Source organism: Oncorhynchus mykiss, chromosome 25, assembly GCF_057628025.1.
Source record: "Oncorhynchus mykiss isolate SJ-2025 chromosome 25, ASM5762802v1, whole genome shotgun sequence".
Taxonomy (NCBI): Eukaryota; Metazoa; Chordata; class Actinopteri; order Salmoniformes; family Salmonidae; genus Oncorhynchus; species Oncorhynchus mykiss.
The window spans coordinates 30,640,356-30,658,278 of NC_143046.1; the positions used below are offsets into that span (position 1 = coordinate 30,640,356).

At 40.7% G+C, this 17,923-nt stretch overlaps 1 protein-coding gene and 1 pseudogene across 7 annotated transcripts in view; one reads left to right on the forward strand and one right to left on the reverse strand.

Moving 5' to 3' along the window:
- Positions 1 to 697: 697 nt before the first annotated feature.
- LOC110504976 (uncharacterized) overlaps positions 698 to 17,923 on the forward strand; it is a 60,732-nt gene continuing 43,506 nt past the window's right edge. For 4 of the 7 annotated variants that reach the window (XR_016491656.1, XR_016491658.1, XM_090219644.1 and 1 more), the window contains exon 1: positions 698 to 805. The gene's annotated coding sequence lies outside the window, so the exon portion shown is untranslated. Of the gene's footprint in view, positions 811 to 17,923 lie in introns of all 7 variants that reach the window. The other 3 variants (XR_016491657.1, XM_090219643.1, XR_016491659.1) reach the window with 2 other exon arrangements.
- LOC149971614 (zinc finger BED domain-containing protein 4-like) lies at positions 6,637 to 7,933 on the reverse strand (annotated as a pseudogene).

Genomic DNA, 17,923 nt, shown 5'->3' on the forward strand with positions numbered 1-17,923 from the left:
ATATGTGAATGCACTCCTTAGCGCCCCCACCCCTCTCCCCATGCACAGTTGTGAGCTATAATTGTAATTACGTTTTTTATCCCTTATTTTTTTACTTTTTTATTTTATTTTAGATATTTTTTTATTTTTTTACTGCTATTTTTAAAGCAAAACACCACGAACTCATGCCGGGGAAAGCAAAAAGGCGAAACTGGCCTGCCCTGCCTCTTCCACCAATCCAATTGTTTCTTATGGACAGAAAAGAGCAGAGGCTCTGAGCTGTCCGATCAGGTCCATTGTCTACTTACTTGCTGGAATGGAATTCTTGGAACTGAGTCAAATGTGGTTTCCATATGTTTGTTTTTGATAACTTTCTAATTATTCCATTCCATTCCAGCAATTACAATGAGCCCATTCGCCTATCAAATTCTATTAGTCACATACACATGTTAAGCAGATATTATTGCGGATGCGGATAGCGAATTGCTTGTGTTTCTAGCCCAAACAGTGCAGTAATTTCTGTAACTATATCCTATAGTTCTTTTTTGAATGAGCATGTATATGAAAGTACTTATATATTCTTGATTTGATAGCACGTATTGTTGAGCTCAGTGATTTTGCTCAGCTCAAAGTAACACGTTTTTAGCGTTCCTCTGCTCTGCTGAATGCTCTTGCCTGCAATGCTATTCTTCAGTTTCACTCCAACACATTAGGTGGCAGCATTGTTGGTGGCGCGCTCACCAGTGAGTGTTTCGGGTTAATTCAAAATGGCTGCGCCCTGAGCATTAGTTGAAGGTGTCTGCTTTGAGCATTGAATAACGGGAAGGTACGGTAAAGGGGACTTTTTTCTTTCTTACATCTGTGTCTGCTAGCTAGCTTAGTCTTTGCAGTTTGTTTGAATGTGTATACATACTATTTATCTAACGTTAGCTAGCAAACGATAGCTCCTATTCTGCAATGTAACTAGCACGAGCTCACACTAACTAGCAAAAAGAGGATATTAGCTAAATGTTGTGTGCTTCTTTGCACTGCTGCTCAAACTGTTTTGTAATCACCTTTTCTATGGTTGGTGCCAGGAATTAGCTGGACCACTGTTTCAATTGTTTTGACGAGTAGTTATGTGCATGGTTTGTCAATAATAAAATAAAACACACTTTACAGACGTCAAATCTTCAATCACAGTGACGTCACTCGAACTCTCCAGTACAGCAATGTACTAGTTATGTCTTCCGTCTATGAAGAGCTGAAGGGAATACAGAATGGCATTTGCACAAGAACGAACCACCTCTCCCGTCTCAGTAATTGTCCTCGTCTTCTTTCCTTCATTCTGCACTCATCTGATAACACTGGCAATGGTGGATGCCTATAGGGAATGAGCTTTTCTCTGCTTCCATGCACATTCTCATCAGTGTATATGAAGCAAACGAGACGAGGAAGCCTGCGGTGTTTCCATTAGTTAGATTCCGTTGCAAAACATTTGGTCTGTTAAACGTTTTGCAACAGAAATCGTTTACCATTTTAGGGAGCAAACGGAAGCCGGGGGGGGAGGAAACTTAGAAACTTATTTGCTAAACGTTTTCCATTTGGAGTAAACGGTTTCAAGTGAAAAACATTTTGCAACAGAATCTGGCTAATGCATTCACGCATAATGTGCACCTCTATTTATAATAGTAAGTCTGAACAGGACCCCATGGGCTTGTTCATGTAATTGAAACAACATGCACAGCGCTGCAGATGTCAACTGGAGCTGCCCCTGAGGCCTCATTTTATAACCGCTGAGTACATTTCGCACTAAACTTCTGCGTGCACCTTTTCAGAAAAGTCTGCGCACCTACCAAAATATTGAGGTTTATTAACTTGGTGCACGCCATTCATACGCATGTTTCCCATAATAAATCAGTCATGTTGTAAAACTGTGTGTGTGGAAACGAGCATTGATACTCCACCTTTTATGGTGACAACGCCTTTATTTGCTGTATAATTTTGAACTATTGACGTTATGCCATGACACGCAAAATACGAATGAAATATTTCCAGTACCTTCACATTTTGTTGTGGTACAGCTTGCATAACATTTTATTTCGTCCATGTACACCCAATATCCCACAATGACAGGGAAAATGTGTTTGTAGACATTTTTGCAAATTTATTTTGAAAGAAATGCAGATCTCATTCACATAAGTTTTCACACCCCTGAGTCAGAACTTTGTAGAAGCACCTTTGGCAGCAATTACAGCTGAGTCTTTCAGGGTAAGTCTCTATGAGCTTGCCACATCTTTCCAAAAATGTTCAAGCTCTGTTAAATTGGTGGTTGTTCATTGCTAGACTACAATTTTCAGGTCTTGCTATAGATTTTCATGTAGATTAAGTCAACTGTAACTCGGCCACTCAGGAACGTTCACTGTCTTCTTGGTAATCAACTCCATTGTAGATTTGTTCTTGTGTTTTAGGTTACTGTCTTGCTGTAACATGAATTAATCTCCCAGTGTCTGGTGGAAAGCAGACTGAACCAGGTTTTCCTCTAGGATTTTGCCTGTACTTAGCTCCATTCAGTTTATTTTTTTATCCTGAAAAACTTCCCGGTCCTTAACAATTACAATCATACCCATAACATGATGCAGCCACCACTATGCTTGAAAATATAGAGTGGCACTCAGTAATGTGTTTTATTGGATTTGCCCCAAACATAAAACTTTGTATTCAGGACAAAAGCGTGAATTGCTTTGCCACATTTTTTTGCAGTGCCTTGTTACAAACAGGATGCATTTGGGGGATATAAAAAAATGATGTACAGGCTTCCTCCTCTTCACTCAGTCAATTAGTATTGTGGAGTAACTACAATGTTGTTGATCCATCCTCAGGTTAAAACTATCACAGCCATTTAAGTTCTAACTGTTTTAATCACCATTGGCCTCATGTTGAAATCCCTGAGCGGTTTCCTTCCTCTTCGGCAACTGAGTTAGGAAGGACGCCTGTGTCTTTGTTGTGACTGGGTGTATTGATGCACTATCCAAAGTGTAATTTAATAACTTCACCATGCTCAAAGGGATATTCAATGTCTGCTTTTTATTTTATTTTCACCCAACTACCAATAGGTGCAAGTCTTTGATAGGCATTGGAAAACCTCCCAGGTCTTTTTGGTTGAATCGGTTTTAAATTCACTGCTTGACTGAGGGTCTCGACAGATAATTGTTGTACCTCACACATACAATTTTAGGTAGTCGTAAAAATTCAATAAAAAAAAAATCATGTTAAACACTATTGAGTCCATGCAACTTGTTAAGTACATTTTTATTCCTGAACTTATTTACGCTTGCCATTACAAAGCGTTTGAAAACTTATTGACTTAAGACGTTTCCACTTTTTGTGTGTGTGGGAGAGAATCTTTATCAGTAATTTATGCTGTATCTGGATGAGGACTTTCTTTTTCAGACACTGACAATGGACCTGAATTAGAGGTCGACCAGTTATGATTTTTCATCGCCGATACAGATTATTGGAGGACCAAAAAAAGCCGATACCGATTTAATTGGACGATTTTAAAATGTGTAATAATGACAATTACAACAATACTGAATGAACACTAATTTGAATTTAATATAATACATCAATAAAATCAATTTAGCCTCAAATAAATAATGAAACATGTTCAATTTGGTTTACATAATGCAAAAACAAAGTGTTGGAGAAGAAAGTAAAAGTTTAATGCCAGCTAGCAACTTACCTTGGCTTACTGCATTCGTGTAACAGGCAGGCTCCTCGTGAGGCAGGTGGTTAGAGCGTTGGACTAGTTAACTGCAAGTTTTCAAGATTGAATCCCCGAGCTGACAAGGTAAAAATCTGTTGTTCTGCCCCTGAACGAGGCAGTTAACCCACCGTTCCTAGGCCGTCATTGAAAATAAAAATGTGTTCTTAACTGACTTGCCTAGTTAAATAAAGATTAAATAATGGTAGAAAAAAAAATCGGCAAATCGGTGTCCAAAAATACAGATTTCCGATTGTAATAACTTGAAATTGGCCCTAATTAATCGGCCATTCTGATTAATCGGTCAACCTCTACTATGCATTCAGGCAGGTAGCGTTCTCCTGGCATCCGTCAAACCCAGATTCATCTATCTGACTGCCAGATGGTGAAGAGTGATTCTTCACTCCAGAGAACGCGTTTCCACTGCTCCAGAGTCCAATGGTGGCGTGCTTTTTACCACCCCAGCCGATGCTTGGCATTGCTCATGGTAATTTTATGCCTATGTGCAAGTGCGGCTGCTTGACTATGGAAACCAATTTCATGAAGCTCCTGACGAACAGTTCTTGTATTAGCGTTACTTCCAGAGGCAGTTTGGAACTTGGTGGTGAGTGTTGCAACCGAGGACAGACGATTTTTACGCACTGCACGCTTCAGCACTCGGCGGTCCCGTTCTGTGAGCTTGTGAGGCCTACCACTTCGCGGCTGAGCCGTTGTTGCTCTTAGATGTTTCCACTTCAATAACAGCACTTACAGTTGAAAGTCACTGAGCTCTTCAGTAAAGCCATTCTACTGCCAATGTTTGTCTATGGAGTTTGCATGGCTGTGTCCTCGATTTGATATACGTCAGCAATGGGTGCGGTTGAATCCACTAATTTTGAACGGATGTCCACATACTTCTGTGTGAGATATATATATATATATATAACGTGTTTTTGTTCAGTATAGATCAGCTGTTAAATTCAACTGTATATCGGTATTATAAACTGCTGCCTATGATAGTAAATATAGGCTAGACCTATTTACTAGGCTACTAGGGTCCAATTAAATGAGATGCACATGGTAATTTGTTGAAGGCTATGGCTTCTTTGGGAATATGAACCTATCACAACCAGAAAAGGTGATGAATATATTCTGCAACGGTTATGATAATGAAAGGAAAAAAGTTCCTATGTCAAATTATTTTGGATTTTTGCTCTTCTCACTAGTGGTATATTGCTGCGTTCTGTTTTTGTTTTTTTGTATGAATAAGCTTTTATAACCCCATTTTGCACAAAATACTTACTTTCCAGCTTGCAATGCAATATTTCAACCACTAGCAGATGTGAGTACGCATGGTCTAAAGTTTGCTGTGAGGTGAGCACATTCTTACGTCAAGTAAAATTTGTATAAATGCCAACTTTTGCATGAACTGGCGCGCACACACATTTTGGGGTATATGTGTACTTAAGCATGGTTTTATAAATGAGGCCCCTGGAAATGATCAGAGGCCCGTCAGCCCAGTTTCTAGCCAGTCTTAGCAGCAGCTGCCTGACATGATCACTATTTTGAGATTTCAGCTTTATCAATATTACGTTTGGGCTTGGTAGAGTGATCTACTGTATAGCCTTGTCTAGACATGGTCAGTTAGCATTTTGTGAGCATTTCTCCAAGACTTTACTTATTGAGTTCTTTGTCTGGCCTTGAGAATTGGTGGCAAATCTGATGGCCGAATGGTAAATAACATCTAGCCGCTCGAGAGCACCCTTACCTGCCGATCTATAAATGATGTCTGCGTAATCTAGCATGGGTAGGATGGTCCTCTGAATCAGGGTTAGTTTGGCAGCTGGGGTCAAAGAGGAGCGATTACGATAGAGGAAACGAAGCCTAGATTTAACTTTAGCCTGCAGCTTTGATATGTGCTGAAAGGAGGACAGTGCACCGTCTAGCTGTAGTTGTATGAGGTGACTACCTCAAGCTCTCAACCCTCAGCGGTAGTAATAACACCTGTGGGAAGAGGGGCATTCTTCTTACCAAACCACATGACCTTTTGTTTTGGAGGTGTTTCGAACAAGGTTAAGGGTAGAGAATGCTTGTTGGACACTAAAGAAAGCTTTGTTGCAAAGCAGGCAGGCAGTGACTGAGACAACAGATTTTCTGACTTTATACACTGCACTCTTTGAGAGAGGTAGTTAGCAAACCAGGACAAAGACCCCTCAGAGACACCAATACTCCTTCGCCGGCCCAAAAGCATGGAATAGTCTCGTATCAAAAGCTTTGGCCAAGTCCATAAAAATAGCTGCACAATATTGCCTAGAAGGGCAATGGTGACATCATTGACAACCTTTAAGGTTGCAGTGACACATCCATAACCTGAGCGGGAACCAGATTACCAGAGGCGGGACCAAGTCAATGTTTTTCAAGTCACAAGTAAGTCTCAAGTCTTAGCACTCAAGTCCCAAGTCAAGACAGGCAAGTCCAAGTCGTCTCAAGTCCTAAACAAGTCATAATGTGCTCTTCACCAAATGTAATACCATTTCATATTTAACAAGAGTAATAGTATATTACATTTATGCAAATCATGAATGCTTTTATAAATATGTATTACTTCCCAAAAACATTATTTCCATGGAAATACATGGGTAGCCATGAGAAGAGAGAACAAAATATTGTAGGTCTCTCTCTCTCTCCAGATATACTCTAGACGCCTAAAATAATCCTGCCGTAAAGTTACAATCATTTATTAAAAGGTACATCTAAACAACTGATACTGAACTTCAAGTAGGCCTACAATTTGAACACTGGCATGAATGTCTGAGAAAAAAATACAGATCCCAAAGATGGGAGATAAAACCTGAACATGAAGACGCCGTGTGTGTGTGTGTGTGTGTGTGTAATGCATAAACAGTTTCATTTTTTTCTCTTATCTCCGGGCCCTATGATGCATTGCATTTGCAAAAGACCAAATTCGATAAAAGTCTGTCAGTCATTTGTGCTCGATGAGGCCGCGGTATGATGCCACCATGGCTGAAGACACGCTCCACTGGAGGCTCTGCCAAGACCCTGATGGCCACTCGGGACAGTGAAGGAAGAGCCTTCCTGTTCATTGCCCAGAAAAAAGAGGACATTCTGTCCTTCGCATATGTCAAGGTAGTGACTTAACTGTAGTGCTGGAGTGATCCCAACAGTTTCCTTCTGCCTCTTACAGTATGCTGCAAACGGCCCTTCTTCTTGTCCAAGACTATGGTCCTCTCGCTCTTCCTCATCAACAAGAGGCACAGCTTGCTCAGTCCCTGCAGCATCTTGCAGAATCAGTTCTGGCAAAACATGTAAAAGCAGAAACAAAAAGTCCGGTATTGGCGATGCAGTGGGTTAAACTGAAAAAGTATTATTGTTGCAGTCAATTGGATTAAATTATGAGAAGTAACATTAAACTCAATATTTACCTTTCACTCTTTGTGTCACCTCCTTCTTGACCAGCACATGGTGGTCCACCCACATCAGAGAAAAAGCTGGATCCAAGGCAGCTGCTTTGAGGTAGACTGGATCTGAAAAGGGGGCAGTGATTCCATCTTGTGTCCTGGCCATTTTCACATTGAAGATTCCAAGAAATATTTTGTTCAGGGATGCCTGGAGACTTCTGACCAGGCCGCTCAGGAAATGGACTTGAGGCTTCCGCTGCTCCAGGTGGTGATTCAGGGACAGGACCGAGGGAACAACAGAACTGATTGTGACCTATCTTCTCCCCCTGTGTCATATCTGTTGCTTCTCCAAATGGCCTCAGGATGTCCACCAACTCCTTCAACTTACTCCACTCCCGTACTGTGAACAACAACTCCTTGTGCCCAGCCTTATGTAGAACATGACTGAGCTTTTGATGGTCACATGTCTGTGTTGAGTTCCATCTTGTGTTGACAGCAGCAGGGATGCCTCTTTCCCCAAATTCAGCCTCAAACACCTCTTTGAATGTTGTACTTGTATGTAGCAGTGAGCTGATTTTTGATAACTTTGAAAGAGGAGTCATCACTTGTTTCTTTCAAGCCATCTTCTACCACCAGCTGGAGAGTGTGGGCTAAACACTGCAAGCACAGTTTTTTTTGCAATAGCAGTATCAACTGTTTGCTGGTCTTCCAGGGTTAGGGCATTCCAGAGCTCTGGGTCATCAAGGTGACCTTCGTCATGTACTTCATCTTCTTGTTCAATGGGGAAGCACAACGTGAATGCTTTTCTCATGTTGGTAGCATTGTCACTAATGATATAGTCCAATTTATCTTTAATGCTGTACTCACCACATATGGCCTCAAATTTCTCACAGATTCTTTTGGCCTTGTGTGGTCACAGGAAGCAGTCACAGGCCAAGCGATTGAACTTGAGCTGTATCCTCTCCATCTTTCTCCATACAGTTCAGTGACACCAAGGAACCCCCTCGTCTTTCGGTCGGAACAAATGTCCACTGTCACTGAAACATGGTCTGTGTTCAGTTTTGAACATCTCTCTGTAGCGAGGTTCTTTTGATGTCAATGTTCTACGACATACTGGGCTGTGCTTACTGTCAACCACTGACAGAAAGTGACAAACTCTTGTTTTCCACAATAGACAGTGGCAAATTGCAATCGATAACCAGGTCGGACATGATTGCATTGTTGAAAGCTTTCTGCTGTTCATGATTCATGCTGTACTGCCCTACACGGGTCTCCATGAACTGTGAGATTGGAGACTGTTGTGGTTCACTTGTGACATGTTTGTTCATCTGGTTTTGTTCAAATCTGTAAGCATAAAAAAAATAATAATTGAGCGGGGCAGTAGCACAATCTTGCCTGGTCTCAATCTTGGGTGTAATGATCACGTTCCTGCACTGGCTGACTCTGTAGGCTCATTGATTTAATGTTATGTTAGCCTACATGCTATACTAGCAAAGTTAGATACAGCTGTCGGCTATATTAGCCACGACTTACCGTTCTTTGTGCAGCTTCAAATGTCAAACAAAGTTGGAAGTTGTTGCGTCTCACTCTGTAATTTTCTTCCCGCATGTTTTGCAAGTTGCAATCTGTGTTTTGTTGACTACAGCGTAGTCTGTTGATACCCAAAATTATTATTTTCGGATAATCTTTCTAATGGCTCAATCTGAATTGACCCGCTGACGTTCCTCTGCACTGCCACGCACAACTTTTTCTCCACTGGCACAATTTGATTGGCTGCTGTCCGATTCAAACTTAAATCCGTTAAATGAAGAGTTGATACACTGCACACTTTTTTTTCCCCTCTTTTTTTTCTTAACGGCATCATTTTTTAGATTTGGGCTTTGGGTGTGTATCAAGTCAGGTCGAGTCATAAGGCTCAAGTCAAGTCACAAGTCATTGGTGTTAGTCAAGTTGCAAGTCATCATATTTGGGACGCTAGTCCAACCTCTGGAGAATACTATAGACATCAAGAAAGCCAGTCAGTTGTTTATTGACAAGTTTTTCCAACTCTTTTGATAAACAGGGCAAACTAGAAATAGGCCTATAACAGTTAGGATCAGCTTGGTCTCCCCCTTTTAAATAAAGGATGAACTGTGGCTGCCTTCCAAGCAATGGGAACCTCCCCAGAAAGGGGAGAGAGGCTTGGCGTTGATAGGGGCGGCAACCTTAAAGAAGAAAGGGTCTAAACCATCTGACCCAGATGTTTTTTTGGGGTCAAGTTTAAGGAGCTCCTTTAGCACCTCGGACTCAGTGACTGCCTGCACTGCCTGCAGGGAGAAACTTTGTAGCGGGGCAGGGTGAGAAGCATCGGGGCTAGTCGCATTAGAAGGGGTGGGAGATGAGGAAATGTTGGACGTGCAAGGAGGCATGGCTGAGTCAAATAGGAATCCTGACTTAATGAAGTTGTGATTTAAAGAGCTCAGCCATGTGCTTCTTGTCAGTAACAATCACATCATCAACATTAAGGGACATGGGCAGCTGTGAGGTAGAGGGTTTATTCTCCAGGTCTTTAACAGTTTTCCAGAACTTCTTGGGGTTAGATCCACAGAGCGAGAACTGCTCCTTAAAGTAACTAACTTTGGCCTTCCGGATAACGTGAGTGCACTTATTTCTCATTTGCCTGAACGATAGCCAGTTCATGAAGGAAGGCTTGCTCATTAAAGTTTTTTTAGCAAGCGTCTATGACAAATCAGGACAGGTAGTTTCACTGAGCAGCCATTACGAACACAGGCTGTAAAACAGTGATCACTAAGGTCATTACAGAAAACACCAAACTGATACCTATCAGGATTATCTTGGACTTCGCCATCAATTGTCATCTGAAGTTTTGGCATCTTCCATTAAATTGTGGCCATGAATCGGCCATAGAAATAGTTAGAAAGAATAAGATGACCCTCCGCACGGAAATTTGGATAACTATTGAAAGATGGTGTATATGCGTTTTTCTATTGTTATGGAAACAGTGCAGCCTCTGGTAGGTAGGCGGCTGGCAGGCTTCAGCTGCGGTACAGCAAAGCCAAGTCAGCCCGTGCTTATGGGGGAAGTGAAATGATAGGCTACAACGATTTTGCTCATGATCATGCACGCTTCATTTTCCTTATCTGGATAGACACTTGTAACGTTAGATAGAAACCACACCAATCAATGCAGTGGCATGTGTAGTGAAGCAATTTTAGTGGTCAAAACCATTCCTCTGTGGGCAATGGGGGGAGCAGGTTAACAAAATGCTATCATATAACACAATTATACCATTTATAAAATGGTCATATACACTCATTGGCAAGTTTATTAGGTATACCACCCCGTTGAGGAGTGGAAAAACATTGCCACATCCCACGAATCCAAGTTCCTGTTGCGTCATGATGATGGCAAAGTCAGGATTTGGTGTCAACAACATGAGCCCATGGTCCCATCCTGCGTGATGTCAATTGTTTCGGCTGGTGGCGTAATGGCACACGTTAGGGTCCCTTAATACCAATTTAGCAACGTCTGAATGCCACACCGTATCAAAGTCGTTGCTGACCAGGTGCATCCCTTCATGGCTACATGGGGGTTCGACACAGTACTAGATGGGTGTACTTAATAAACTGTCCACTTGAGGTATTTTTGAAATGTATTTTTTATAATTCCTCTTAAAGATAGGCCCCCTTTTAAATTTTCGCCAAAAATGACATACCCAAATCTAACTGCCTGTAGCTCAGGCCCTGACGCAAAGATATGCATATTCTTGATACCATTTGAAACGAAACACTTTGAAGTTTTCAAAATGTGAAATGAATGTAGGAGAATATAACACATTAGATCTGGTAGAAGATAATACAAAGAAAAAAACAACCGTTTGTATTTTTTTTTTGTACCATCTTTGAAATGCAAGAGAAAGGCCATAATGTATTTTATTTTTATTTTACCAGGTAAGTTGACTGAGAACATGTTCTCATTTGCAGCAACAACCTGGGGAATAGTTACAGGGGAGAGGAGGGGGATGAATGAGCCAATTGTAAACTGGGGATTATTAGGTGACCGTGATGGTTTGAGAGACAGATTGGGAATTTAGCCAGGACACCGGGGTTAACACCCCTACTCTTACGATAAGTGCCATGGGATCTTTACTTTAATGACCTCAGAGAGTCAGGACACCCGTTTAACGTCCCATCCGAATGACGGCACCCTACACAGGGCAGTGTCCCCAATCACTGCCCTGGGGCATTGGGATATTTTTGTAGACCAGAGGAAAGAGTGCCTCCTACTGGCCCTCCAACACCACTTCCAGCAGCATCTGGTCTCCCATCCAGGGACTGACCAGGACCAACCCTGCTTAGCTTCAGAAGCCAGCCAGCAGTGGTATGCAGGGTGGTATGCCAGCCCAGGTGCAGTTTAGATTTTGTCCTCTAGATTGCAGCAGTGTATGTGCAAAGTTTAAGACTGATCCAATGAACCATTGCATTTCTGGTCAAAATGTTGTATCAAGACTTCCCAAATGTGCCTAATTTGTTTATTAATAACTTTTCATGTTCAAAACTGTGCACTCTCCTCAAACAATAGCATGCTATTATTTCACTGTAATAGCTACTGTAAATTGGACAGTGCAGTTGGATTAACAATAATTTTTCTGCCAATATCAGATATGTCCATGTCCTGGGAAATGTTCTTGTTACTTACAACCGCATACTAATTGCATTAGCCTACATTAGCTCAACCGTTCCGCAGGGGACTCACCCGTCCTTTAGAAGTTTTAGCTAGGCAAGTCAGGTAAGAACACATTTTTATCTACAATGACTGCCTACCCCGGCCAAACCCTAACCCGGACTATGCTGGGCCAATTGTGCACCGCCCTATGGGACTCCCAATCACGGCCGGTTGTGATACAGTCTGGAATCGAACCAAGGTCTGTAGTGACGCCTCTAGCACTGAGATGCAGTATCTTCGACAGCTGAGCCTGTGTGTGTGTGTGTGTGTGTGTGTGTGTACATAAATAAAAATAGACAAGCAAAAAATAATAAGTCAACATTGACAAATGTTCGGGTAAAAAAAATAAGTGGAGGTGCAAAAACCCAAGTTTCACCCCCGTTTTAAATTTTCTCCAGGCAGCCAAGTGAACACAAGGCTTTGGCTCATCTCAGTTGCGAAGAGTAATAATTTTGCAGCTGTTTCTGGTTAATAAACATACTGGTGTGTGGTAACGTTTAAATTAAAACCCAGCTCTGAAACAAAATTTAGGCTGAAAAATAATTTGTATGCCGTATCATAGGAAAAGACACTGCATACACATGGATTTGCATGAAGTGAGCAGTTGGGATTTCTCACTTCATGCCCAAATATATCATACTTTGACTAAAACGAAGAATCATGGATTTATACCTCATGGGTAAGCTCTGGCCATAGACTTTCAGTTTGAAAAGGGAAATTTGTAAGTCCAATTTTCTCTGTGAACATGTCTGCTTTAATTGACATGTTTAGCTTTGTTCTTCATCTGGTCTATGTTCCTATCAGTATTGATCAGAACTTCAAGACCTCCTTTGCATTTGATTGACAGGCTAAACTATATTAATCTCATCCAGACCTATGGTGTGATTCATTGGGGTTCTATTGACTTTGGTGGTGACAATTCATTGCTGTGCATAACATCACAATGTTTGACAGAGGACATGTAAGGCCTGTGTCCCTTGACTGATTACGAAGGCTGAGGGTACAAGGCCCCAAGCCTGTGTGTTTGCAGAAATATCTTCAAATTATGTCCCAATTTGACTGTTGTTCAATAAGAGGTTGATGCTTTCTTTTGTGATCAATGTTTGGCTAGGAAAAGAAAGTCGATTCCTAATTTCTTATTGATTATCCAGTCTCAAGTGTTTTAGCATGCTCATCAATGGTAGGTTGGCTCTAGAAGCACAGCAGGTGCAGAAATAGCAATACACATATCACCTTCTAATAATGTATCAGCTACATATCTCCAAGAGAATATTGAGTTACAAAGAGCGGTATGATTTAGGAATGCAAAATGCAGTATTGTGAAATGTTGTTGCTGTTATCTAGGTCAGTACTTCACGAGCCCTCTGCTTGGCCTTCTGATGAACAATTTAATTTTTAGCGGGAACTGCTGTTTTCATTATTCATACTCGGGCTTGGGTCGTGGTGCATTAAAGCATGACACAGTCACTTCCTCACACTGCAAATGTTATTCCCGAACTCCCATATTTGGAGTACTAACTCCACATTTTCTGCCATTTCAAATGACTGTCTAGTGTATTTTACCATAATTCCACATCTTGCCTTGCATGTCTGTGTTTGTGTTAGGATGATGGTCCATTTATACATAAAATAAATAAAAAAAGGAATATAACTCCTAAGGCAGTTTGTCAGTTTCCTCAGTTTTTTGTTAATTTATTTTAATTTCTCTGTGCTATTTCTTTGATCGTTGCTTTTTCCCCCCACCTGAAATTGGGCAGATTACCCTGCTCATCTATGAATGCTGGACTCCTCTCTTTCTGACTCGCTCCCTAATCAATTTGAACTGCTACATGATTATTTTACAGGGGAATTACACGTTATGTGAGTAGCATGAAATTGACTGCCGAAATGTAGTGGCTGACCTGAGTAACATTTTCAAGGGCTAGAGTAGAGTTCTTAAAACCAAAATAATATTTGCGTTGCCCCACACTTAGCGACCCAGTTTGAATTCCGTTAACATTCTTACTAAGCCTCAAAATTGCTTTTAATTTAAGGACGATTCTGTAGAAAAGTCAACCTAGGCATCCCCAAATAAGGTTAGCATTTTCCGAATGAAACCACGTTCATAATTGTCCTTAAGGTACAGTTAGAGTTCAGGCTTTATTTTAAATGTTTAAGTAGGACATTTTATGGATTTTGACTGTTAAGGATTAGGATGCCAAGTCTCAAAGGCGCTTCAGTTTTTTGGTGTGTGTTTTACAGTCTTGTAAAGGTGACTGGGACAGGCAGTCTAACATCCATAATGTTTTGGAGGATATATATATTATTATTTTTTTTTTTTACGTGCTCCTTACTTTCAAATATCTTAACTTTCTATGTAAAGCTGGCTTTCATCAATGTTTTAATATGGTCTATAATTGTTTTCTCTCCGTAAAAATGTGCATTCACCACATTTTGTGTGCTTGTTCTGAAATGTATTCATCAGGCTTTTACTGAAGCAACTGATAATGTTATTTTGGAAAATGTATGCTGAAATGAATTTCTCATACGTGGCAGTACTAGATAAGTGTTTATCAACGATTTGTGAATAGTCCTGGAGTTCAACTGAAAGCTCCCCAAAATATACTGACTTCATCCAGTGTCCAGAAAAGTGGATTGGTAGTGTACAGTAGGCACATGTATAGTGGGTTGAAATTAGGGACACCCTTAACAAAGATGCGCAGTAATGATTGTATAAAATAAATGATTCCAATACTGAGCTATATTGTATGGTCAACATTTTTGGGGAAATGATGTTGTTATACTAATACAATTGCTCAGAAAGAGATTTTGTTTAACAAGTAATATTTTTTTCCCTCAAAGGTAGGGGTCAAAATGATTAACACCCCTAAAAGTTGAAAAGTAGTCAAGTTTACTATTTGGTCCCATATTCCTGTAACGCAATGACTACATCCATACAGAGGGTCAAAGATCATACATGCTAATCTCCCCTGTTATTGGTAATGGTGAGAGGTTAGCATATTTTGGGGGGGTATGACCTTTTTGAGCCTCTAACTTTCTCACTCATCTGTAATCATGGTAGCATCCACATTAATGTAGAGGTGTTTAGAAATTGCCTGTTTATAATAAAAGTAATTCCAAAATGACACTACATTATTTTTCAATTCTATTGGGCACAAATGATCTGAAACACAACCAAAACAAGCTGCAAATGCTTCCAGCAAGTTTGCAGTCACACGCTTGATGTTGTCCTTGCACGCTACTGTAGGAATATGGGACCAAATACTAAACATTTTCTTATTTTCTAAGAATCTTTCAGGGGTGACCCCTACATTTTTGAGGAAAAGTATTACTTGTTCAACAAAATATCTTACTCTAAGCAATTGTTTTAGTATGAAAAGAATGGGAAAATATTTCTCAGTATTTGAATTATTTTATACAGTCATTATTGCTCATCTTTATCACGGGTGTGAATAATTTAGGATCCCACTGTATATTGTCTAATTTGGGTAATTTGTTACAATATTTCAGAAAAATCGTCAAGCAGAAAAGTTGTATTTGTGTCTAGCTTCAACTGGTAAAGGTTCATTTTTTATATGTATAAAGATAGATAAATACTTGTAATGGTGTGGTGTATGGCCTTGTATACTATTCCGGCTGCCTGTAATTATGCAATTCTAGGTACTATACCATCTGCTGACATTTTTAAAAACCTTCCAAATGAAAAATGTGTTATGATATATTTTGACCAAGACATTTGAATGTCCATTCCTTCTGAAATTGCTATCTGTGATTTGATCTAAGACTTACAACCTCAGACTTTTGCTAATGTGTTCAGTCTCCCCAAAAAGCTTGTCCGTTTCATGTAACGTCCATAACACTTCTTATTTGCTTAATTTCTCAAATATTTAGAAGTCTGCTTATTTGGGTATACTGTACACAGTGCCTTCAGAAAGAATTCACACGCCTTGACTTTTTCCACATTTGGTTGTCTTACAGCCTGAATTTAAAATGGGTCAAGTAACAAAAAAATGTGAGTGGCCTACACACAATGACAAAGTGGCATTATGTCGTTTTGAAGTTTTTACAGATGAATAAACAATGAAAAGCTTAAATATATTGAGTCAAGTTCAGGAGTAATTAGGTGCATAATAAGTTACATGGACACACAGTGTGCAATAAGTGTTTGACATTATTTTTGAATGTCTACCTCATCTCTGTACCACACACACACACAATTATCTGTAAGGTCCTTCAGTCCAGCATTGAAATTCCAACACAGATTCAATTATAAAGACCAGGAAGGTTTTCCAATACCTCGCAAAGAAGGTCACCTATTGGTAGATGTGCAAAAAATATATATATATTGTGTGTGTGTGTGTGTGTGTAAAAATAGGTATGTCGGTCCTCTGTTGCAACACTCACTACGAAGTTCCAAATTACCTCTGGAAGCAACGTCAGCACAATAACTGTTTGTCGGGAGCTTCATGAAATAGGTTTCCATGGCCGAGCAGCCACACACAAGCCTAAAATCACCATGTGCAATGCCAACGTTGGTTAGAGTGGTGTACAGCTTGCTGCCATTGGACTCTGGAGCAGTGGAAACACGTTCTCTGGAGTGACGAATCACGCTTCACCCTCTGGCAGTCCTACAGACAAATCTTGGATTGGTGGATGCCAGGAGAACGCTACCTGCCCGAATGCATAGTGCCAACTGTAAAGTTTGGTGGAGGAGGAATAATGGTCTGGGGCTGTTTTTTCATGTTTTGGGCAAGGCCCCTTAGTTCCAGTGAAGGGAAATCTTCACGCTACAGCATACAATCATATTTACATTCCATACGATTCTGTGCTTCCAACATTGTGGCAACAGTTTTGGGAAGGCCCTTTCCTGTTTCAGCATGACAATGCTCCCATGCACAAAGCGAGGTCCATACAGACATGGTTTGTCGAGATCGGTGTGGAAGAACTTGACTGGCCTGCACAGAGCCCTGACCTCAAACCCATCAAACACCTTTGGGATGAATTGGAATGCCGACTGCAAGCCAGGCCTAATTCTCGTGTGGCTGAATGGAAGCGAATCCTTGCAACACTTCCAACGTTAGTGGAAAGCCTCCCATAAGAGTGGATGGAGGCTGTTATAGCAGCAAAGGGGAGGGTTCAACTCCATATTAATGCCCATGATTTTGGAATGAGATGTTCTATGAGCAGGTGTCCACATACTCTTGGTCATGTAGTGTATATTAGTGTTTTTCTTTTTAACAAATGTTTAGAATTTTTCTTCCACTTTGACATTAGAGTATTTTGTGTAGATCGTTGACAATAAGACAATTTAAATCCATTTTAATCCCACTTTGTAACAACAGAATGTGGAAAAAGTCAATAGGTGTGAATACTTCCTGAAGGCACGGTACACTTCCCTCAAGGGGTACTATCGACACACATCATTTTTTAATTTCTATTTTGCTTAACCATTCCGTGAGACATTAAAGTTTAGATTTTGCGTGCAAATGTGAAGTCCATAATGCTGAAATTGCCCTTAAACAAACTCAGCTGCAGTATATAGAACAACATCTTCTCATTGGTAACTTCTTCTTTGGATCACCAAAAGTGCCCCGCTATGTCTTTTTAGGTTGGGCAAAAAATTAGATCAACAAGAGCAGACACAAACGGAATTGTTTTTACGTCTCCTCTCCACTCCTTCGAGGTTCTAACTTTTATTGAATGCAGGTCTCACCCAATTCCACCCGGCTAAACCTTAGCTCCCTACTTGTCTCTTGTGTACACCCATTGATCTTTGGGTTTTACACCTGTGGTCTTTTCCAAGTGGGCATTACAGTCTACAGGCTTGCTATTTATGTGTTCTGGCTCTTTCTGCGGAGCAGGGCAAAGAGTTCAGCCCACTCTCCCCACTCCGCTAATTGACTGGTAATTTGGTAAATGCATTTGAAGGTGGAATGAAAAAGAAGACCCCTCTCTGCCCTTACTGTAGAGTGACGATGCTTATCCACCTGACCTTGCCTTGGCTAGGTTCCAAATGACCCCTTTACCTCTGCTGATGGGATCAGCACAGAGACATATGATGGAACTGAGTCATACA